At 42.8% G+C, this 25,469-nt stretch overlaps 1 protein-coding gene across 2 annotated transcripts in view; it reads left to right on the forward strand.

Moving 5' to 3' along the window:
- Positions 1-25,469, forward strand: part of LOC115256185 (ubiquitin-conjugating enzyme E2Q-like protein 1) — a 345,390-nt gene that overhangs the window by 201,784 nt on the left and 118,137 nt on the right. For both annotated transcript variants that reach the window (XM_062850507.1, XM_062850508.1), the window contains exon 2: positions 8,063-8,105. The gene's annotated coding sequence lies outside the window, so the exon portion shown is untranslated. The remainder of the gene's footprint in view (positions 1-8,062; positions 8,106-25,469) is intronic.

Raw genomic sequence — 25,469 nt, forward strand, 5'->3', positions numbered from 1 at the left:
ACCTCTGCAACATTTCTGAATTCCCTGCCATCCCCCAGAACCCCTCTGAAAACCTTTCGGAAACTTCATTGAAATTTGAAAATGGGAAACAGATAAATTTTAAACAGACAATTCTGGCGTTCATTTGAGTAGGTCGAATCTACATAGGAATCACAGCAAACTTAGGACCTATTCAAATCAAACGCCTGAATTCAGAATCTCGATTGTCGGAATGATCTGTTTATCAATTAGCGAGATCCGGCCAATATTATAAAGAGCCAGCTCAAGGATGCGTTCAACATGTGGGTTCCAGACATCCAATACAAATGTTCTGTTTTGTCTACTTCTTCTGGAAAGTAAATTCAATGGGGAGTAAAAGTGGATGTAGACGTTCATTGGGTATTTTTCTACTAGGGTGTCTGTATTTCAGGCCAAACATTTCAATAGGTCCTATCTGCAATTGAGAGGCTCTCTTTGTTCTCTTTCTCTTTCAATTATTGCAATGTAATTGTACACTTTTCAACTATTTTTGCAGTACAAATCAAAAAGACGATTGTTTTGACCATCGTTCAATGCAAGGAGTCAATCATAATACAAATAAACAGCTGAGATACTAACGAAAGAGAGGGAAACCAGCAGATAGGACCTTTAGACATGTTTGGCCTGATTTATACAAAAATATCGAGAAGACCAACGAATGTCATCAATATGTTAAAAGATAGCTTACTTTCCATACTTTACAGGAAAAATATAGAAACGGAGCCAAAACTACTTTTAGTATTTATTCAGCGTGTGCCAATGATAGGAACCCTGCACCGGTTATGGCTGCATTTATTATTCTTATTATTTATCATTCGGTTCCTTTTCGCACTATTTGCAAGCATTCCTTATGGGATTAGCCATAACTGGTACACTATGGCGAAAAAGGGTGCAATGATGCCGAAATGTTAAGGAAAATGATTTATTTCTACTACAAATTGAGCAAAATGTGGAGTTTAAATGAGTGCAACCAGTGCTGAAAAATTCATTTCGTCATATCTAAATTCAATCACCAATAGCTCATTTTAGAAGCTGAGCCTGACAATATGGTATATGAATAACTTGTGCGGCTATACCAGTTCTGCAAGAAAGTTACAGAAAAAACGTTATTTTTCGAATATTTAAGGTAAATGTCACGGACTACCAATGATTTCACGGTGAACATCATTTAGCATTTTTCCTTAAATATTCCAAAAATAGCGTTTTTTCCGTGACTTTCTTGCAGAACTGGTCTAGCCGGCACAAGTTTTTCATATACCATATTCTCAGGTTCAGCTTCTAAAATGAGCTATAGGTGATTGAATTTAGATATGACGAAATGAATTTTTCAGCACTGAGTGCAACCATCTTTTGTGAACGTGATCTGTTGTTCACAAAATTTTTCTTGTTGATTAACGTCGTTAAAGGGTGAAAATTGACTATGGCGAATAATTGGTACTATAGCCATAATTGGAACGCTTACACTACCGTTGAATTATACACGGAGAAAAACAAAGAAAACAAAAAATTCAACGATTGGCGAATTAGGGAACGTCCATAAATTACGTCACGCAAAAATTGACCATTTTCAACCCCCCCCCCCCCTCCCCCCTTATGTCATACTTTCTGTATGGGACCTCTAAAATTTTTGTATGAGTCGTCACACTTTGCTAAACCCCCCCTCCCCCCTCAAAGCGTGACGTAATTTATGGACGTTCCCTTATGCTATGACATGAAATACAAAAGGCAATTCATTAGATTAACGAAAAAAAAACATTTCAACTGAATAAAATTACCACATCTCATGCAAATGGAACCTCCTGTCATTCTGGTCAACATCCATAGCTGAGCGCTTCTTGTTCTGAATTCTGGTCGGTCCAGGATTATTATTTTTTTTTTCGTAACAGACATTTCTTTAACTTCCCTGGACATAAAATATCTGCATCTCTCACACAATTTTTAATTTGAAAAATAGCTATACATAAGTTAATAACTGTGAAATGCTCATAGAACACCGAGCTAAGGAACAGGCTCTTTCGCACTTGAGGAAAGAGAAAATATATTTATAACGAAACTTATAGAACCCTAAATTTTGGAATGAATTCACCCATGGCCGATCCGCCATCGACAACGTGAGGATTTATTTATAGCCCAATTGCAACCCATCCCGCAGCATCCCGATAATACTAATGCCAGCAGCATCATTATTTTCACCAAAACCCACTACTGTTGTTGGTAATGTTGCTAGACTGCAAAGCTAGACAGACCACCAGAGAACAGAGGTTCGAAGAGAGATCCTATCATGTTACCTCCACCGCCAAACCATAGAACCAACTTTCCCCGACGACTATTCCCATACCGGTCTGCAGTTTTCCTACTCCAGGATCAAACCGTTTCATGGAGTGTTAAATAGCTGCCCACAACGTGAGTCGAATTCACACTATTTCTCACCTCCTACGCCGTTTCACTCTGGCTACCAACCATAGGTCCTACTATGGGTTTTGTGAGGCACACGAGAGATTTCAATCATCCAATCTTGGTGGGTTCGCAAACAATATGAATCACACCGCGCGCCATGATGATGAATGGTGCGCAAGATGGGAACCATAAATGTACGTAACATCTTGATTTGCCCCAAACCACACAGACGCGCACACACACACAAACACACAGACATACAAATAGAAATCACGATTTTGCTTTGCTTTGAATTGCTAAATTTTCGTAATTTATCACAAATTCATGACAGTCAACAAATAATCTAATTTCGGGTTCCTCCTTGACTTTCTGATGGGACTGAGGTGGCGATGCGATGAGGTGTGGTGACACACCCGTATTTCTCTAGCTTATTTTTTTTTTTTCGGGGAAAACGATGAAGATGATGATGGAGCCGGCGACGACGACGACGACGCCACCCGAAATGAGATACATGAGTGTGCAGATTTTTTCTCGTGAATCTTGTGCCACTGTCGTCGCCATCATCACCATCATCATCAGAAAATCCCTTTCGGAGGCAATTTGGCAGAAGGCGAATTTTCTTTGGTATGATTGTGAGAAAAAAAAATGGATGTTTTATTTGAATAAATTTACTAATGTGTGGAGTTGGAAATTGGGCCTATCGTAAAGGTTCAGCATCAGCGATAACGTCCTTGGGAACTGCTATTTCTGATAAAACTAATATTGGGTTTCTTTTGCAACTGAATCCCCAGTCAACCAGTGATCGTATAAGATGTTGAATAAGATGCTAAAGTGGAGGCGATATGCGAACATTTTACACGCACCTAAATGGAGGCATGCACGTATATGGCCTCCACTTTATCATCTTATGCAACATCTTATACGATTAGTGGTTGTCTGAGTCGGAATCCAGGAAGAATCCTGGAAGGGATTCGTCCAGAATCCTGGAAGGGATTCGTCCAGAATCCTGGAAGGGATTCGTCCAGAATCCTGGAAGGGATTCGTCCAGAATCCTGGAAGGGATTCGTCCAGAATCCTGGAAGGGATTCGTCCAGAATCCTGGAAGGGATTCGTCCAGAATCCTGGAAGGGATTCGTCCAGAATCCTGGAAGGGATTCGTCCAGAATCCTGGAAGGGATTCGTCCAGAATCCTGGAAGGGATTCGTCCAGAATCCTGGAAGGGATTCGTCCAGAATCCTGGAAGGGGTTCGTCCAGAATCCTGGAAGGGGTTCGTCCAGAATCCTGGAAGGGATTCGTCCAGAATCCTGGAAGGGATTCGTCCAGAATCCTGGAAGGGATTCGTCCAGAATCCTGGAAGGGATTCGTCCAGAATCCTGGAAGGGATTCGTCCAGAATCCTGGAAGGGATTCGTCCAGAATCCTGGAAGGGATTCGTCCAGAATCCTGGAAGGAATTCGTCCAGAATCCTGGAAGGGATTCGTCCAGAATCCTGGAAGGGATTCGTCCAGAATCCTGGAAGGAATTCGTCCAGAATCCTGGAAGGAATTCGTCCAGAATCCTGGAAGGAATTCGTCCAGAATCCTGGAAGGAATTCGTCCAGAATCCTGGAAGGGATTCGTCCAGAATCCTGGAAGGGATTCGTCCAGAATCCTGGAAGGGATTCGTCCAGAATCCTGGAAGGGATTCGTCCAGAATCCTGGAAGGGATTCGTCCAGAATCCTGGAAGGGATTCGTCCAGAATCCTGGAAGGGATTCGTCCAGAATCCTGGAAGGGATTCGTCCAGAATCCTGGAAGGGATTCGTCCAGAATCCTGGAAGGGATTCGTCCAGAATCCTGGAAGGGATTCGTCCAGAATCCTGGAAGGGATTCGTCCAGAATCCTGGAAGGGATTCGTCCAGAATCCTGGAAGGGATTCGTCCAGAATCCTGGAAGGGATTCGTCCAGAATCCTGGAAGGGATTCGTCCAGAATCCTGGAAGAGATTCGTCCAGAATCCTGGAAGAGATTCGTCCAGAATCCTGGAAGAGATTCGTCCAGAATCCTGGAAGAGATTCGTCCAGAATCCTGGAAGAGATTCATCTAGAATCCTGGAAGGGATTCGTCCAGAATCCTGGAAGGGATTCGTCCAGAATCCTGGAAGGGATTCGTCCAGAATCCTGGAAGGGATTCGTCCAGAATCCTGGAAGGGATTCGTCCAGAATCCTGGAAGGGATTCGTCCAGAATCCTGGAAGGGATTCGTCCAGAATCCTGGAAGGGATTCGTCCAGAATCCTGGAAGGGATTCGTCCAGAATCCTGGAAGGGATTCGTCCAGAATCCTGGAAGGGATTCGTCCAGAATCCTGGAAGGGATTCGTCCAGAATCCTGGAAGGGATTCGTCCAGAATCCTGGAAGGGATTCGTCCAGAATCCTGGAAGGGATTCGTCCAGAATCCTGGAAGGGATTCGTCCAGAATCCTGGAAGGGATTCGTCCAGAATCCTGGAAGGGATTCGTCCAGAATCCTGGAAGGGATTCGTCCAGAATCCTGGAAGGGATTCGTCCAGAATCCTGGAAGGGATTCGTCCAGAATCCTGGAAGGGATTCGTCCAGAATCCTGGAAGGGATTCGTCCAGAATCCTGGAAGGGATTCGTCCAGAATCCTGGAAGGGATTCGTCCAGAATCCTGGAAGGGATTCGTCCAGAATCCTGGAAGGGATTCGTCCAGAATCCTGGAAGGGATTCGTCCAGAATCCTGGAAGGGATTCGTCCAGAATCCTGGAAGGGATTCGTCCAGAATCCTGGAAGGGATTCGTCCAGAATCCTGGAAGGGATTCGTCCAGAATCCTGGAAGGGATTCGTCCAGAATCCTGGAAGGGATTCGTCCAGAATCCTGGAAGGGATTCGTCCAGAATCCTGGAAGGGATTCGTCCAGAATCCTGGAAGGGATTCGTCCAGAATCCTGGAAGGGATTCGTCCAGAATCCTGGAAGGGATTCGTCCAGAATCCTGGAAGGGATTCGTCCAGAATCCTGCAAGGGATTCGTCCAGAATCCTGCAAGGGATTCGTCCAGAATCCTGGAAGGGATTCTTCCAGAATCCGGAGAGGGTTTCTTCCAGAATCCGGAGGGGGATTCTTCCAGAATCCGGGGAGGGATTCTTCCAGAATCCGGGGAGGGATTCTTCCAGAATCCGGGAAGGGATTCCGTCAGAATACGGGGAGGGATTCTTCCAGAATCCGGGGAGGGATTCTTCCAGAATCCTGGAAGGGATTCTTCCAGAATCCTGAAAGGGATTCTTCCAGAATCCTGGAAGGGATTCTTCCAGAATCCTGGAAGGGATTCTTCCAGAATCCTGGAAGGGATTCTTCCAGAATCCTGGAAGGGATTCTTCCAGAATCCTGGAAGGGATTCTTCCAGAATCCTGGAAGGGATTCTTCCAGAATCCTGGAAGGGATTCTTCCAGAATCCTGGAAGGGATTCTTCCAGAATCCTGGAAGGGATTCTTCCAGAATCCTGGAAGGGATTCTTCCAGAATCCTGGGAAGGATTCTCCCAGAATCCTGGGAAGGATTCTCCCAGAATCCTGGGAAGGATTCTCCCAGAATCCTGGGAGGGATTCTCCCAGAACCTTGGGAGGGATTCTCCCAGAACCCTGGGAGGTATTCTCCCAGAACCCTGGGAGGTATTCTCCCAGAACCCTGGGAGGTATTCTCCCAGAACCCTGGGCGGGATTCTCCCAGAATCCTGGGAGGGATTCTCCCAGATTCCTGGGAGGGATTCTCCCAGATTCCTGGGAGGGATTCTCCCAGAGTCCTGGGAGGGATTCTCCCAGAATCCTGGGAGGGATTCTCCCAGAATCCTGGGAGGGATTCTCCCAGAATCCTGGGAGGGATTCTCCCAGAATCCTGGGAGGGATTCTCCCAGAATCCTGGGAGGGATTCTCCCAGAATCCTGGGAGGGATTCTCCCAGAATCCTGGGAGGGATTCTCCCAGAATCCTGGGAGGGATTCTCCCAGAATCCTGGGAGGGATTCTCCCAGAATCCTGGGAGGGGTTCTCCCAGATTCCTGGAAGAGGTTCTCCCAGAATCCTGGGAGGGATTCTCCCAGAATCCTGGGAGGGATTCTCCCAGAATCCTGGGAGCTGGGAGGGATTCTCCCACAATCCTGGGAGGGATTCTCCCAGAATCCTGGGAGGGATTCTCCCAGAATCCTGGGAGGGATTCTCCCTGAATCCTGGGAGGGATTCTCCCAGAATCCTGGGAGGGATTCTCCCTGAATCCTGGGAGGGATTCTCCCAGAATCCTGGGAGGGATTCTCCCAGAATCCTGGGAGGGATTCTCCCAGAATCCTGGGAGGGATTCTCCCAGAATCCTGGGAGGGATTCTCCCAGAATCCTGGGAGGGATTCTCCCAGAATCCTGGGAGGGATTCTCCCAGAATCCTGGGAGGGATTCTCCCAGAATCCTGGGAGGGATTCTCCCAGAATCCTGGGAGGGATTCGTCCAGAATCCTGGGAGGGATTCTCCCAGAATCCTGGGAGGGATTCTCCCAGAATCCTGGGAGGGATTCTCCCAGAATCCTGGGAGGGATTCTCCCAGAATCCTGGGAGGGATTCTCCCAGAATCCTGGGAGGGATTCTCCCAGAATCCTGGGAGGGATTCTCCCAGAATCCTGGGAGGGATTCTCCCAGGATCCTGGGAGGGATTCTCCCAGGATCCTGGGAGGGATTCTTCCAGGATCCTGGGAGGGATTCTCCCAGAATCCTGGGAGGGATTCTCCCAGAATCCTGGGAGGGATTCTCCCAGGATCCTGGGAGAGGGATTCTCCCTGGATCCTGGGAGGGATTCTCCCAGAATCCCGGGAGGGATTCTCCCAGAATCCCGGGAGGGATTCTCCCAGAATCCCGGGAGGGATTCTCCCAAAATCCTTCGAGATTTGCATGATTTTTAGATAATTCACTCCATGATAGCCTTAAGTGATCTAGCCCATGAAATAAAAAGTAAAGTACATATATGGCTGAAACCAGGCTTCTAAAGATATGATATTTTTTACATTATACACATGGCTTTAGATAAAAGATCAAAGGAAAGCATTCATTTCCAACTAATTTCCGTTCGCCCGTCCTATCTCCAATACCTACCACTGAATCGTCATCAGCTAAGGGAATCCGAAATGCGCCTTCGGGGACGACGACAACGACATCGACGGCGCACTCCTTCCTGCCCCTCGGCTGTCATTAGTTTCAATTAAATCTGTCATATTCAATTTCTTTCCAACGAAAGGCAACCGATGAAAGCGGCAGCAAGATAAACGTAGTTCAACTTTTCTGCATAAGCCACTGACTGATTATATCTGTGACATCAGGGAAGAGCTTTTCCCCGTGGGGGAATGGCACTATCATACACTCTACTCTTACCTGTTGTAGGATATTATATCAAGCACAGATGACTCGCCTTCGCTCGAAGGTATCACCATCAAAGACACTGTTCGTCGTTATTCTATATAATGTTGATTGAGTTCGGTACTTTTTCCTGTTTGTAAGATGCAAAGTCCATTCCATATTTCAAATTATTTTATACATTTTGAACTTATTTGCATAAAATTACAGTATAGTTTACTGTAAATAGCTTGCACCAGTTTAACGGAATCATTATTCTTTGTATCGTTTCAGCACAACTACCTTGAGAATCATAATAACGGAAGCTGTCCGAACGGTAAGTTCCTTTGCCATTTCTGCCATTAGAAAAAAAACGCATAAACCAGCTTCACACGAAAGCCAAAGAACACTCGACAAACTAGGAACAGCTCGACTAACTCTTTTCAGCAGAAGCATTTCGACACCCACTTACTGAACCATTACCAACTATGTACCCGGACAAAGTGTTCCTACGAAGTGTAGTTTCAACTTGAAAGCCATCATTAAAACTCTTATCGCTGGACCACGCCAGTAGTGTGAGATGATGTAAATTCAGTTGAGTTCCCCCCACCAGCACCACCACTACCACCGAGGGGAAATACTTCAAGGCAGAGGGAATAACTTTCCGTGCCTCTAATGAAGGTCCCCTTATTACGAGGTGTTAATGAAGGTTCTGCTTTGACGAACAGAGGAAAATGCGTTTTCTTTTCCAGTAAAGTCATTAAAATTTATTCCGGCGGTGGAGTTTACTGTTCGCTATTGTTCTGATCCATGTCAAAGGATTATTACACAAATCTACGTAAAAATGGAAACATAACTGAACGAAAACTTCTGTCTATCACGAAAAGAAGAAAATCCATTAAATCTCCGCTCGAGTACCTATCAACTACAACACAATGTACAATTGAACAAACTTTTACATCCCTCTCGGAAAGTGGTACCTTCCGTCAACAGCAACAAGCTCTGAGTAAAAAGTTATTTTCACTAGATTTTTCTCCAAACAGAGCCTCGGAGCACTGTTGTTCAAAAGTTGGAAAATCTCCTCGTTGCCTCACAATATGACGAAGATGATACAACAATGCCGAAGTGGAGATGCTCTGCACGTGTATGTTTGCAGTCCATGTACGTACATGGAAAAATTTGAATTCCAACAAATTGGTTTGTTTGAGTTAACAATGCTTATTAAGTTTTCAATCAATTGGGTTTACACGAAGAACGAAAAAGTTGGCCAATGCGAAGTTTGAAACAAAAGTCAACTCAATGCTTTTGTTTCCGATTTCTGAAGGATATCAATGATTCACAACATGATACTAGCACTGACCTATCCTAGAGCATCTACCTGACATGATACTAAGCATAAGTACATGCATCTTTTTCTTCTTTTTCTTTTCTTCCTCCTTATCGTTCCAACTGGGTTTTGACTGTCCTCCTGCAGGTCTCCAGAGCAGGGCTGGAAAATGCCTCGGAACTTCATGGAGAAAAATGTTGTCATGACAATATTCAATTTCCTATGCAAAATTTCATCTGCGACTCGACATTATAATCACATTTGTGTACTCGTTTTTTCCGCACAGTCATCTGCTTTGCAAATCTACGACTCATTAAGCGTTTGTTCACTGTTTCTTAGCAAAAACTGTCAAAAATGCTAAGATCTCAATGAAGTCATTTTCGCTTAGTTGTGCGAATCTCGGCTGAAGTTTAAAAAGGTGCTGAGATTTCGGTGATTAGTTGTGCATGATTAATCCTGGCTAAAGTTCTGCTAAAAATCCTACAACGATACAAACGTCTGTCGGAACTTTGAAATTTTTAGTAATTTTAGTAATTTCAGTTAAAATCGTATTATAAATTCAACTTAAGTAATTCTTACTCATTGGAAATGGCTGATGTAGATGCGTAATCATGAGTGCCACGGTATTGCACCAGTTTAGTTGCACATTTTCTTAAAAAATGCTGTTTTGAAATAAGCTCTGCTGACAAACCAATCACAAACATCGAAGTCATACCATAGAGTTTGGGTGTTAGTAGTGGACCTCCTAAGCCATAGAAATTTACTTCTGCGGCTTTTTAGCAATGTTACGTCAGTGTATTGTTACAAAGTTGAATTTTATAACAAGTTTCATGTCCCCTCTTTATGTTAAGACCGTCAAACATACAAGATTAATAAATTATTGCAGTGAAATACGAATTTGAAAATATGCATCGATGTTGCCTATAATGGACCCCTCCGGGATCCACTATAGGATTATTTACAAATATCTCGGCGCCTATACTGGACCCTCTATTTGATTTCCATGTTTACGGTCACGCTGCCAACGGAGCCTATAGTGGACCTTCCCGAATGTTCCTATAGTGGACCCTTTTGAGTGTTTACATTCATTAAATAGTTAAAATAATCGATATTTGTGGCCACTGGACAATATGTTTGCTAGGAACTGCTGTGGAGCAATGTAATTGCTGTAATTCTGTAATTCTGTAATTCTGCGGTGGAAGTTTCCTGAAATCAGTTGATTTGGGCAGTTATATTCGGGTTTGTCTGTAGGGGGTCCACTATAAGCGCAACCAAACAACTAGTTACAAGAACTGGGAGGATGTCTCTCACACTTTTACGTTCTTTAAAATTACTTTTTCATTGTTATTTTAAAAGGTACAATATACACACTTTTATTATGCATGACCCAATTGTTGGGTATCATGGGGTTTCAGGTAGTTTACGATGCGTCCCGGGGATGTTCCAAGGGATTTCAGGGGCGCCCCAGGTTCCAGGGTGATTCGCGGGTTCCAGGTGCGTTCTAGACGTTTTCAAGGGGTTTCAGGGGAGTTCCATGAAGTCACAGAGGTGTTCCATGGGGCTTCAGGGGGGGAGGTTAAGAGGCGTTCCAGGAGGTGTCAGAGTTTCCGGGGTTTTCCTGGAAGAGGTTGTAGGTCATTTCCCAGAATCCCATTCCCCAGAATGCCGTTCCCAAGAATGCCATTCCCGCAGAATCCCATTCCCCAGAATGGGACATTTCCCAGAAAGCCATTCCCCAGAATGACCCATTCCCCAGAAAGTCATTCCCCAGAATAGGACATTCCCCAGAATCGTTTCTATGTATTTTTATTTTCAAATTGGTTTCGGGATAAAATTTGAGTAACCCTGATACGGTAGGTTGAGCATTACTAAGCTTGTAGTTGCACTAGTGTTTGGCGACATATAACATTACTTAATTAATTGATGGCTTGTAATAGCAGCTGCTGACTTCATCTGAGATTATCCCTTCTTTTTGAAATAGGCTGCTCTTTCTAGTAGGTTTGTTGGAGAGCTCTTTGGCGGCCAAACTGCTTAACTTTATATAAGAGATTGTGTCTTCTTATCATCAAAGGCTGAGCTTTCTTGACGGGCTTGGTGGTCTAGTGGCTACCGCTTCTGATTCGTATGCAGAAGGTCATGGGTTCAATCCCTGGCCCGTCCTTTTCATCCTACTTTGTATCTTTCTATCCACTTTCTCTCGCTCTCTCTTCTCTACATATACAACTCATGTATATTCATATGTTCATAGCCACCGCTAGAACCAGAAACGAATTGAAAAAAAGTCGTTTCCCTCCCTTCCAACTTCTACTCACAGCACAGTGTATATATAACGCCTATAAGTTATGCAACCAAAGCGTGCTGTGCCGCTTGACCTTATTCACCTTATTCACCACACAATCTATCACGAACACTATAAATAACCCCTATCCATGGATCGCATCACCGACCCAACGGTGACTCCCAGATCTCCCATCCTTTCCGTCTAACAAATACCCCAGTCCGTGCGGGTTGTGGGGACGCAGAGTGCTCTCGGTCTCTAGTAGCAACAACCAGTACACTTTAACATTCCTTTCCCTTCCCAGCTGACTATAAGGACTTGGCCGGCGCCGTTATTGATCAAATATGCATGAGCTGCTAAAACTGCACTTTGAGAATAAGTGGAATGTCCCAGCCCCTTATTCAGTTGGATCTCAGTGCAATTGGTACCAGTTCAGATCAATCACGGAGGAGCAACCATTGACATGTATAGTCAAAATTGATCGTGATCGTGATCGTGATCTTATCATCAAAGGCTGAGCTTTCTAGTTGAACTATCATCAAACATGGTTAGAAGGAAAAATATGACTGACTCTAGTTTTTTTTACGTACTCGGTGACACACTGTACATGAAACACTACCGCCATCTGTTGAGCGAGAAGCGCGAAAAACATTCTTTTTTGCTGGATTCAGGTTAGTGAAAACCATTTTGACGCTAACTCAAATCACACTAAAACAGGTCAGCACGAAATTGCGTCGAGTAAACCCAATTCACCTTTTTTTGTAAATGTCTTAATAATACAAACAAAGTTATTTTAATGGCATGTGTAAGGAAAATGAATAGTATGAATTTTTCCATTAATCCCATTGGAATAATTACATGTATGGTTGCATCCACCTAAAAAAATTCGAAGGGAATTTGGTCACAAGGATAAAATCCAGTGTCTGGCATCCGAAAACCTTCACTACACGCAGAAAAATAAATTGTAAACATAATTAAATTCTAGTTCAAATCAACCGATTTTTCAGTTTACTATAGCGACAAACTGATTTCTAGTTTAAACTGAACTGTTGCAACTTGTTTGATAATACAAATGTTTTCATTTGACGAAATTTTTGACAGTTTGTTAGAACAAACAGAGATTTGGTAGTTTCAACATAAAATAACAGATTGTTTTAAACGACTGCACTTTTGTGACTAACAAAGCCGGATTGTGATTGTGTTGGTGACGGCAGCTCCTGCGGCAGCTCGGAAGTCTATTTTTAGACCGTCGGTGAGCGGATGGGGAGGAGAACGACTAAAAAAAGACAAAAAAGGCGAAGCCGATCAACTTTTTGTGGATGCTGTCGTGAGTACCTGCGCGTTATCCATCACGGCCAAAGCTGCACTTGGAAGTTGGCGTGATGGATTTGCTGCACCTTCTTCGTTGTGGCGATGTTGGGGTAAGCATTTTATAGGTGTGTGAGTGCTTTCGGACCAAGTTTCGGACCATGTTTATGGTTTTTATTTTGTTGAAACAAATGAAATTTTTGACATTATATGAAATGATGGTAATCGGTTGTTTTTATCGATAAACTCTAAATGAAAACAATTAAATATAACTTTGGAATAAGTAAATTCTCAGTTTGAAAATCAACCATGCGTTTTATTGTTTTAAACAAGCGCCATTTTTCTGCGTGTAAGGCATTTGACAACTTGATTTACACAAAAGTATCATTTGAAGTAGAACTATTTTTACAAACCTATTCGTGTTATAGTACAATGGAATATGTCGTTCATCATTTCCTTCTAACCACCTTTGTTCTTATGTAGTATATTGGCAGGCAAATGGCTTATTCTATAAAAGACTCCTCCTTCTTTTTTATAATATGCTGTTCTTTCAAACTAAGTTGGATAGATAACGAAGGCACACTTCCAATTTACATGAGCACAAACTGTAACCAGTAAAAACTTTAACTGCTCTAAACTGTAACTGTAGCGCAGTAGTTTGGCGAATATACAGTTAAACTTTCCATTTATATGTTTTGCTTTTTCTAAAAATTCGCTGTTTTGTCTCCGATAGGTCCAAACAACATAGGTATTTGCAGCCTAGTGTCCTTTGTCCTAATGAGTTACCATCTTTTCTTTTTCATTTTTCATAACACTGGTATATAATTCAACTTCATGCAGGAATGTGGAACTCCCCAAGTTAACGTACTGCTGAAACAGTCATTCCGAGGTGCGTCCAATAGAATGGCTGACTTTTTTCATCTGAAATTTGCCTTCTTCAATCAACAGGCTGTTCTTTTGAGATATTTTGGAATTGAGATTTCCTTTTATTGGATGTTATTCAAAGTTGAATGATAAAATGACTGTCATTAGTTACCACTATAATAGAAATATAATCTTCTTTAAGTAAGGTTGCCGCATTTTTGTTTTTAACTCAATATTTATTACATGAATTTTGAGATACACTAAAGAAGGTATCATTATATGAAAACCATTTCCATTTGAAAGTTATCTCATTCAACGATTTTTAATTTTCCTGGATGGAAGGGTGATTGACACCACGCTAAAGTGTACTGGTCTTCCGCTGGAATTCGGCTAAATCACCTTGAGATTTAAAAACAAACAATTCACCAGAATTCTCATGGAACTTCTGATTCTCATATTTTTCTGGGGAACGTCCCATTCTGGGGAATAATTTTCTGGGAAGTGTCCCATTCTGGGGAATGGATTTCTGGGGATTGGATCATTCTGGGGAATTCCATTCTGGGGAATGTCGTTCTGGGGAATGGGTTTCTGGGGAATGACATACAATCCCTGGAAGATTCAGGGAGCCTTAGGAGCGATCCTTGGAGTTCCAGCGAGATTCAGATGATTTCAGCAGCGTTATGGATTTTAAGGGGCTTCAGGGGTTCCAGGGGCGAGTTAAGGGTGTTCCAGAAGATTCCGGCGGGCTTCCGGGGGTCGTCTCAGGGATGTTCCAGGGTGTTTCAGGAGCGTACCAAGAGTTTTCAAGAGGTTTCAAGAGCGTTCCTGAGGTTTTCGAGGGGTTTAAGGGGTGTTCAAGGAAGTTTCAAAGCTACTGGCTGTTCAATGGGGCTTCAGGTGGTTTCAGCGGCATTCTATGGGCTTTAAGGGACGTTTTGGGGTATTTCAGTGGCTTTCAGTGGATTTCATGGGAGGTTCGAGGGGTTTTAGGAGCGTTATAGAAGGTTTAAAGGTATTTCAGGGGAGTGCCAGTGAGTTTCAGGAGTGTTCCAAGGGTTTCAGAGGGTCCACGAGACGTTCTAGGGGTGTTCCAAGGAGTTTCAAGGGGTTACAGGAGGTTCCGCCGCATCCTATGAGATATTCCGAGAGTTTTCAGAGGCGTGCCATGCGGTTCCAAAGACGTTCCAACAGGTCTCATAGATGTTCAACATTTGGGTTCTAGACATTCCATAAAAATGTTCTATTTTCTCTTAGAGAATGGTATTTAAAGGGAATCAAATTCAAGTAATAACTGGATCAAGACGTCGCACAGTGGAGCACCTAATACATCAAAACTGATCAAAATTATTTTGACGCATTTTCACAACCCAAATTAGTAATGAAACGTATTTCATAGTTTTCGTATTATTTTAATTTCGTCATTAGGGTGACCAATTTTATGATTGTAAAAGTCAAGATTTTTCGAAACTAAAATTTTTCAAAAAATCACAACTTTTTAACCAGTTGACCGATTTTAAACTTCTTTTTTTTGCTTGAAAGCTGTTGAGTTCTAGTTTTCAGCAAAAATACGTTCAGAGGGCCAAATAGTGTTTTAAGGCAAATAATATCATATAATAATATAATTATCACGATTTTTTCAAAGTATTGCAACTTTTGAAATCGGAAACATCCGGAAGGTTTTCTTTCTGCATTTGAAAGAGGAACAATAGTTTTATCATACACTAAACGCAGATTTTCCGGAAACAACCGGAAAATCAACTTATTTCATTTTGAATGTACGGTAAAGGATTCCATCAAATATTTTTTTTCAATATTTTCTTATATTGTATGTAAATTCAACGTCAATTTGTTTGGGTTTCAAATTAACAGAATAACAACATTAACCTTCTTTAACAAACTGCATTGTTGAATTGATTGACTATCAATTTCATTCACTTTGTACGGTCAAAACTAGCACGCGCTGTGAGTAATATCAAAGAAAACGGCTAAACTTCAGCTTCACTTAACCTCTTCTGATAAGCGTAAACAAAACATTTGTACACTGCTTAGCTGTCAAACGATTACACGATAACTACACTTGGCAAAAATACAACGGAAAACCCAATTACTTCATTTTGAGTTTTTCCACTTATGATCAGGTTTTGATGTGATTTACTCCAATGTGCGTCGTACAGTGGCGGGGCTTCATTCAAATGTCAGACAAAACCTAAAACTGTTTTCAAAAACGATTAAATTCACATGTCTAGATCAATTCACCGAATCTCGTTTTATTTATTTAGTTCATCATCAAATTCATGATAACACTGAATCAACAGTTTGCCGCCATACTACTCGATTTGCAGCAGCAGCTCCCCAACGTCGTTTTTTTATCTGTATACACGAGATTTTTAGCCCTAGGATAGTTCATCTCGGGACCCACGTTTTACTTCCCTTCTGAAGGAAGAACTCACATTTTTGTGAGTTTGTCGGGAGTGGGATTCGATCCCAGGTCCTCGGCGTGATAGTCACGTTCTTTAACTATCACACCAGGTCCACTCCACGCCAACGTCGGTAACGCCCATCGCTCTCCAGATCACGCTCCACCTGGTCCGCTCATCGTGCTCTCTGCGCCCCACGCCTTCTTGTACCAACCGGATGGTTAGCAAACACCAACCTTGCAGGGTTGTTGTCCGGCATTCTTGTAACATGCCCTGACCACCATATCCATGCAGCTTTAGCCACTTTCAAGATGTTGGGTTCGCCGTAAAGTGCAGTGATCTCGTGATTCATCCTTCTTCGCCACACACCGTTCTCCTGCACACCACCGAATCGTCACTCGAAAACTCCGAGTGCTTGCAGGTCTTCCTGCAGTAGCCATGAGAGTCCATCACCTTGTCGCAGTCCCCGGCGAGATTCGAATGAACTCGATAGTTCACCCGAAACCCTTAAGCAGTTTTGCACACCGTCCATCGTTGCTTTGATCAGTCTAGTCAGCTTCCCAGGAAAGCCGTTTTCGTCCATGATTCTCCATAGCTCTGCGCGGTCGATACTGTCGTATGCCGCTTTGAAGTCGATGAACAGGTGATGCTTTGGGACCTGGTATACACGGCATTTCTGGAGGATTTACCGTACGGTAAAGATCTGGTCCGTTGTCGACCGGCCGTCGATGAAGCCGGCTTGGTAACTTCCCACGAACTCATTCGTTTTCGGTGACAGGCGACGACGGAAGATGATCTGAGATAGCACTTTGTAGGCAGCATTCAAAATGGTGATCGCTCGAAAGTTCTCACACATTAACTTGTCGCCTTTATTGTGGATGAGACTGATTATCCCTTCCTTCCACTCCTCCGGTAGCTGTTCGGTTTCCCAGATATTGACTACTAACTGGTACAGACAGGTGGCCGACTTTTCCGGGCCCATCTTGATGAGTTCTGCGGCGATACCGTCCTTCCCTGCCGCTTTGTTGTTTTTGAGCTGGTGGATGGCATCCTTAACTTCCCTCAGCGTGGGAGTGGGTACGTTCCTGTCCTCTGCTGCACCAACATAGTCATTTCCTCCGCTGCCTTGGTCCTCCATGCCTACATTCTCTTCGCCATTCAGGTGCTCGTCGAAGTGCTGCTTCCACCTTTCGATCACCTCGTCAGGAGGCTCCCGTCCTTATCCCTGCAGATTTCGGCTTGCGGCACGTAGCCTTTGCGGGATGCGTTGAGCTTCTGGAAGAACTTATGTGTTTCTTGTGAACGGCACAGCAGTTCCATTTCTTCGCACTCCGCTTCTTCCAGGCGGCGCTTTTTCTCCCGGAAGAGACGGTTCTGCTGCTTCCGCTTCTGTCTGTATCGCTCCACATTCTGTCGGGTTCCATGCTGCAGCATTACCGCCCGCGCTGCATCCTTCTCCTCCAGAACCGCTCTGCACTCCTCGTCGAACCAATCGTTTCGTCGACTCCGTTCTACGTACCCGATAGTGCTCTCGGCTGCGTTGTTGATGGCTGCTTTGACTGTACTCCAGCAATCTCTAGAGCACGGGTTCCCAACCGGTGGTCCGCGGCCCCCTTGGGGGCCGTTAAGCCAGTCTAGAGGGGCCGCGATGTTACCAAACAATTAGTTAAATTTTTATTCTATTTTATGCAATTGCACCCCCAAAAGCCACAATTTGAGGAACAAATTTTCAGTATACAACGCTTTCAGATGAAACATTTTTCGACTGCGCCACTATTTTTCAGCTACGGCTCAAATAGAATGTACATGACATCATTGTTTACGAAACATGAGTGTCGATTAAAAGAAAAGGAACATTAATCGTCAAAAATCGCTCCAACAGTAAAACAGTAAAACTCTTGCTACGTCATATATTTTTTCTAAAAATTTTCATTGGACCTCAGATGTTTTGACAATTCTTAAAGGGGGTCGCCACCTCAAAAAGGTTGGGAACTCCTGCTCTAGAGGGGTCACATCGAGAACACCCTCGTCCGTCAACGCTGCCTCGAGATTCTGCGCATATGCAGTGGCGACATCCGGTTGCTTCAGTCGCTCTAGATCATACCGGGACGGCCGTCGGTACTGTACATTGTTAATAACGGAGAGTTTTGGGCGCAGTTTAACCATCACCAGGTAGTGATCAGAGTCGATATTAGCGCTTAAACTTCAAAGAATTTATGAAAATTTGTACATTTTCAAACATGTTTTAGAAAACTAAATACCAGTAAAAATTAAAAATCGTAAAAAAGTAGCACATTTTTGTTAGTTTCTATTGAAATCTAGGACTCCGGGTGATACAGACACACAAAAATACAGAAAAATCTGTATTGATACAGATTTTTTGATAAAATAATCTGGCATCACTGCCACGATAGGTCCTGACGTCGATAATGTCGGAGAAGTGCCGTCCATCATTCAGAACGTGGTCGATTTGCGATTCCGTTTGTTGTGGTGATCTTCAGGTGCAACGATACGGGAGGCTGTGCTAGAAGAAGGTGCTACGAATGACCATGTTCTTGGAGGCGCCGAAATGGATGAGACGTAGGCCATTTGCGTTCGTCAGCTGGTGGGCGCTGAACTTTCCAATCGTCGGTCTGAATTCCTCCTCCTGGCCTACCTGAGCGTTTAGATCCCCTATGATGATGTTGACGTCGTGGTTTGGGTAGTGGTCGTACTCGCGTTCGAGCTGCGCGTAAAATGCGTCTTTGTCACCAGCTCACGTGTGTTGCCTCTTGTAGATGGTATGATTATCTCTAAACGTTCGCACCACAGATCCTGTTCAACACACCTCCTGCAGCGCTACGATTCCGAACCCGCAGTTCTTCAGTATATCGGCGAGTATGCGGGTGCTCCCGATGAAGTTAAGAGATCTGCAGTTCCACGTATCGAGCTTCCAATCGCAAGTCCCTTTTCGTCGCTGTAATCGTCGCCATTGGTATCGGTTCGCATTCTTCTCTTGATGATTTTTCGGAGCTATTCTTTTTTTCCCACTAATCACATTGGTTTAACAGCTGGTTCGCAGGACCGGACATCAACTTTGTAACTTTCCGGAGGATCGTGATGCACAGTTGAGCTTAGGGTTCTTTCACATTTTACGTAACGTAAAATATCCCAATTCTACCTTCCCCCACGTAACAACTTTCGTATGGGGAATTTTCAATTTGTCTATGGAGCGTAACATAGTGGTAGACTCCCTTCCTTCCCGCTTAGCGTTATGTAATATGCGAACGAATCCTTAGAGTGCTTCCCTGGCGCAAGGACGTTGATCAGCTGCCCTTAACATCGGGGACAGAAGCAAAACCTGCTTCCGTGTCACCCTACGGCCATAAGGTTTCTGGTAGCCCACTAGTGCCACGAGAAGGTAGGGGTTGGAGTTACTGTTCGAGAAGAAGGAGGTTCAATTAATATGGTATTCAAAAGATTGGCAGCAAACCGATGCTTTCCACAAATTCAACCACACGAGCACACGGACTCCTTCCCTCGGTTGGTCTGATTGGTTTCGTGTGGTCCAAACTGCGTTGAAGAGCCGAAATGTTTAAACCAAATGCACTCTCGTTTGATCTCTACTACTCATAGGCAACAACCCGGCAACGTGACTGCTATTCTAAAAGCCAAATCGAACGTAAAAATTAAATCTATGGAACAGACGATCCAATTTTTCATCAAAAAATTGTTTTACACTCAAAATTCCAGCCTGTTGTGGGCAAGAGTACGTGACATTCAAATCTAGATTGAGTTTAAATAAGGGCGAAAGTAAAATGAGAGAGTTCTCTTCATCGACTCTCTCATCTGCAAATTAAAGTGACAAGATGCAAATTCAATCGAACTTTTTTACACTTAGACGCTAGATTGCATCGCAATCTAGCGATTTATGACCAAAAAGTTCAACAATACTTGCATCTTGTAACTTTAATTTGAAGAAGAGAGAGTCGATGAAGAGAACTCTCTCATGTTACTTTCGCCCTTATTTAAACTCAATCTAGAAATAAGAAGAAAAAGGCCTTAAAATTGAGTTGTTGATTCAAAAACAGAAAAACTACAAACAGCTTCTAATCACACTTTGTCTACCTTCCAATCAGAGTGTACTTCTGGTTGTTTGCTATTTAGGTGTCGTTGTTTCATTCCTTGCACTACGTCATACAGTAGTAGGTAGAACAGTTCGTTCGTGTCCGGTGCCATTCCTCGGGGATCAAAGCAAAATATTGCCTGCTGCTGATTCGTTCGTTCAATGACAAAATCCCCTTCGTCCCACTCAGCAATGCGTTGTGTCTTGCCGCTATAACAAACCGAACCTACTGCTACCGTAGCGTAGTCCTGCTTGGACTGCTACAACTCAATGCTATTCTCGCCAGCCGGCCGGCCGCCGCCGCCAGTTCATCAAAGCTGTGTACTCAGCCAGACGACAAATCTAGCATAACATGTGAAAAGGGCCTAAAGGCTTTTTGTAAACAAACATGTTTCGGTCGCTGTAGGGCTCATCTTGATCCACCCACGCACATCAACAAGCTTATCTGAAAGAGTAATCTTTGGGCTATCTGTCAAGTGTGTTGTTGTCCGTGGGTGGATCAAGATGAGTTCTACAGCGACCGAAACATGTTTGTTTACAAAAAGCCTTTAGGCCCTTTTCACATGTTACGCTAGAAATGAGAATTTTCCGTTGCAGCAGCTTGCTTGCTGGGAGAGAGTCAACCAATATATGTACCGACCGACCACCACCAATGCTGCAATGTCATCGTCGTTGCCGCCATCCGTCGTCGTCGTTGGTGTTGTCCTGTACGTATGTCATCCGTTCCCCAAGGACCTTTCACTATTGTTGTCATTGGCGTAGACTAAGGGGGTAAGGAGTCAAGCTAAAGATATTCATTTCATTTATTTAGTTAACATCAAATTCATGATAATACTGAATCAACAATTTGCCGCCATAATACTCGATTTACTGCAGCTCTCCAACATCGGTCATGCCCAACGCTCGCTAGATCACGCTCCACCTGATTCGCCCATCGTGCTCTCTGCGCTCCACGCCTTCTTGTACCAACCGGATGGTTAACAAACACCAACTTTGCGGGGTTGTTGTCCGGCATTCTTGCAACATGCCCTACCCACCGTATCCGTCCAGCTTTAGCCACTTTCAGGATGTTGGGTTCACCGTAGAGTGCAGCGAGCTCGTGGATCATCCTTCTCCGCCACACACCGTTCTCCTGCACGCCGCCGAAGATCGTCCTTAGCACGCGTCGCTCGAAAACTCCGAGTGCTTGAAGGTCTTTCTCGAGCATCGTCCATGTCTCGTGTCCGTAGAGAGCCACCGGTCTTATTAGAGTCTTGTACATGGTACATTCGGTGTGGGGGTGAATCTTTTTTTACCGCAGTTTCTTCTGGAGCCCATAGTAGGCACGACTTCCACTGATGATGCGCCTTCGTATTTCACGGCTCACGTTATTGTCAGCCGTTAGCAAGGAACCGAGGTAGACGAATTCTTCTACCACCTCGAAAGTATCTCCGTCTATCGTAACATTGCTGCCAAGGCTTGTCCTGTCTCGCTCAGTCCCACCTACCAGCATGTGCTTTGTCAAGCTAAAGATAATTGACTATAAATAAAATGTCAGTTAAATAGCGAATTAATAACAATACTTACTAGATACTTGATGGGCTACAACTCATAGCGTTGAGTCTATGCCGAATGAAGCAATTGCCTGTACTGGTCTTGGTCCTGGGACAACCGCTTCCTGGCACTCTGAACGTTTTGAATGCTTAGGTCCTCCCCAATCGCAAAAAACCAACGTGTACGTAGTCTACCATAAAACCGACGCCCCCTTCCTAGCTCTCTGCTGAATATTGTTTTAGCTTGTTGTTCTTCCGGCATATGAGCTACGTGCCCAGCCCACTGCAACCTGTCGTGTTTTATTCGTTTCACTATATCCTTCTCTTTATTTACTTGGTAGAATTCGTAGTTCATTCAATACCGCCAGATGCCGTCTTCCAGATTACCGCCGAATATTGTTCGAACCTTACATTCGAAGACTCCAAAGGCTTACCGATCAACTTCTTTTAACGTACAGGACTCATTGTCGTATAAAGCAACCGAAAGCATTACAGTGTCATGAATTTGTCTTCGTTTGCAGCTTACGGTACACCAGCTGTTTCCTCAGACCGAAAGAGGCCTGATTCGATCCCGATTTTGCTAGTTTTACCATAGACTAATTCCAAGACCTCGATGTACCAAAGAAAACCATTAAATTTTCTGTGTCCAGTCCGGTACCCAATAAATATTCATTATCGTGTGTTTTTTTTCGTGTAAACTGCCTTTTGTGTAAATTATATTTAGCGTGTTACACCGATCTGACAGCTCTGGCAGTAAGGGACTAAACATAAATTACGTAAGTGGGTACCGAGGATTGTTCACAATCTGCGAAAAAAATCGCGACCATGACGCCGCTGGTTGTACTCTTGAAATTTATCGAGAATCCGTCGTTGATCGACCCTCACGAGAACCCGCTGCCAAAGGACTCCTCAGTCGGCCTCAGCCTGTTAAACAGAATTCCAGACACATTTTTGTACGCCTAATTGAGATATGTTATTCCTCTGTAATTTGCGCGCTCTATTCGATGCCTTTTCTTGTATAGAGGGCAAAAAAGACTATCCAAGCTATAGTGTTGATATAGCTTCTCACCACCTTGCTTGAGAAGCTCGGCCGGGAGTTCGTCGTTCCCATCAGCCTTGTTATTCTTCAGCCCTCTAATGGGTGTCTTGATCTCTAGCGTTGGCGGTTCCACTGCATATCCGTCGTCGTCAATTTGATTTCTATCTGTCACTCTTCAATTTACACCATCCAACAATTTCTGGAGATGCTCTCTCCACCATTGTTTTGTCTCTCAGCAAGTTTCCATCACGACCGTTGTACATGACGGGAGACGGCACAGCGCTGTATTTCTTCGCACGCCATTGATAGTTTCGTAAAACCTCCGCTTATCATTCTGTATCATACTATCTTGCGCTTGAGCAATGACATTTCCTCATGCTTTGTTTTCTTTTTGCGGAGGATTTGTTTTTCAGCTACTCTTGCTTCTCTATATCTATATTTTTTATTACCTCCAGGGACAGCACTAAATGCATCAGAAATTCCTTCAGGATTTATCAAAACATTTCAGGAAATATTATAGACATAAGATTCTTGGAAGAGTCCCTAGAATGATTTCAGCGAAAATTATTCCAGAAATTCCTTCAGGTATCCCTTTAGACTGCCCCGTATATATATTTGGAACATTCTTCAGGGATTCCCCCAGAAATTGTTTTAGGAATTTCTCCATAAATTTCATCTTAAAACTAGTCCACGGTTTGCTCAAAAAATCTCTCCTTACATCTTTTAGCGATTGTTCAGGAATTTCCTTCATTGATTGCTGCAGAAGTTCGTGAATATATTCTTCACACTTTTCTGATGGTATTTCTCCAGTAGTTTTACATCAATTTCCTTCAAGAGTTTTTCTAGCGAGACAATTCTAAAAATGTTTAAAGAAATTCTTCAAGATTTCTTTCCAAGGGTTTCTCCAGGAATTTCTATAAAAAATTCTTCAAAAGAAATTGAAAATTTTCAGAAAATTTTCAAGGAACGTTCTTGCAATTATTGTTGAATGTTTGTGAAAGGTTCCTACATATTTTCAAGGACTCTCTCTGGCACTTAATAATCAATTTTTCAAAAAAAAAGCTGCAATCGATTCTTCCAGAAGTATTTCACTAATTTCTCCACAAGTTCGTTGGAAGAGTAACCCAATACGGATTGCTTAGAGTTCATGCAGACCTTTCTTCTGGTGTTCTATCGAAAATATTTTCAGAAATTCCGGTGATGGATTAGGATTTTTTTCAAAGATTCTCTAAGCAATTCTGGCACAAAATATTGCAGAATGTATGTCTTGGCATCTTCAAGGAATTTTCCAAGAAATTCTTTTATAAATATTTTCAGTTGTTCTCCGGTCTTCCAGGTATTCTTTCAACGATCCCTTCAAAAATTCCTATTTTTCGATTTTTTTAGTAATTCTCTAAAGAACTCCTTCGGGTACTTTGGACATTTTTGTGTAATATTCTCTTCAGAAATTATATTGAAAATTCTTACAAAAAAATCCACCAGAGATATATCCAAGAGATCAGAAAATCCTCAGAAATTGAACGAAGATTTTTTCGAGAATTCCATCAGTTCCTTTGTCTGCAATTTTTGCCGACATTTTTAAAATGATAATAACAGAAATTTATCTACGGATACCTTCATTCTACCTTTTCCTTGGAATTATTTCCAGAGTTCCTCCAGAAGTGCCTTCAGAAGTTTCTTCAAGAATTCTCTCCAGAGATAACTTTAGAAATTGTTTCAGGATTTTTTGTTCAGAAATCCCACCAAAAAAAATAAGGTGTTGCTTCTAGGAATCTCTAAAGTTATAACCATATATTTTTAAAGGGAATCCTTCAAAGAATCTACCAAATATTCTTCCAGCAATTTTAAATTTAATTTTCAGAAAAGCTTCTGAAGAAAATCCTGAAGGAATAGCTGAAGCAATTCTTGCAGGAGTCTCTGCAGGAATTTCTCACGGAATGGGAACTTCATGGAAAAACTACTGATTCCTAAATTCCACAAATTTTGAAGAAGTCTCTGGAGATTTTTTGGAAGCAGGAATTACTGAAAATATCCCTGAAGGTATTTCTGAAGCCAGAGCAGAATCTCTGTAGAAATTTCAGAAAGTTATTTTGGATGAATCTCAAGAGAATCTGAAGGAAATTCTTGATAGAGTCCCAGGAGAAATTTTGGTAGACTTTCCTGGAGAACTTCACGAGAAATCGTTAGTGAAATTCATAGAAAAGTTCATAAGGGAGTTCTTTTAAGGAAAATTCCTGGAGAAATCCTTTTGATAAAGGACTCTTACGGGAGTTTCTGCAGAAATACCTGGAGAAACGTCAGGATCAGCTTATGTAAAGATCCCTAAAAATGCTTGACACCTTCTAAAAGAATTTCTCCAGAAATTCATAGGGTTATCTTGAGAGGAATTTTCGGAGAATTTTCTGGGGAAATACATCTCCGTATGAACTTATGCAGGAATATCTGGAGAAATTCCTGTCTGAATCACTGAAAGAAAAAATCAACGAATCTCTGACAAATTACCGCAGGAATTTCTGGGTGAATCCCTGGAGAAATTTTTGGACACATTTCTGTAGGAATTTCCATGAGAATCTCTAGAGCAACTTCTATACAATTCTCTGGTGAACTTCTTGAAGAAATAGCTGTACAAATTTTCGGAGGAGTCTGTGGAAGATTTTCTTTCAAACAAAAAAGAAAAAGAATTTCTGTAGAAATTACCAATTTTTTTTAAACAAATAATCAGAAAACATTAGAAAGTAATTCCTGGCGGGATTTTAGAAGAAATTCATGGAAATCATGTTAAAAGAATTTCTGATTACATTTCTTGAAGCAATATTTGAAGAAGACATTTG

Source organism: Aedes albopictus, chromosome 2 (assembly GCF_035046485.1).
Source record: "Aedes albopictus strain Foshan chromosome 2, AalbF5, whole genome shotgun sequence".
Lineage (NCBI taxonomy): Eukaryota > Metazoa > Arthropoda > Insecta > Diptera > Culicidae > Aedes > Aedes albopictus.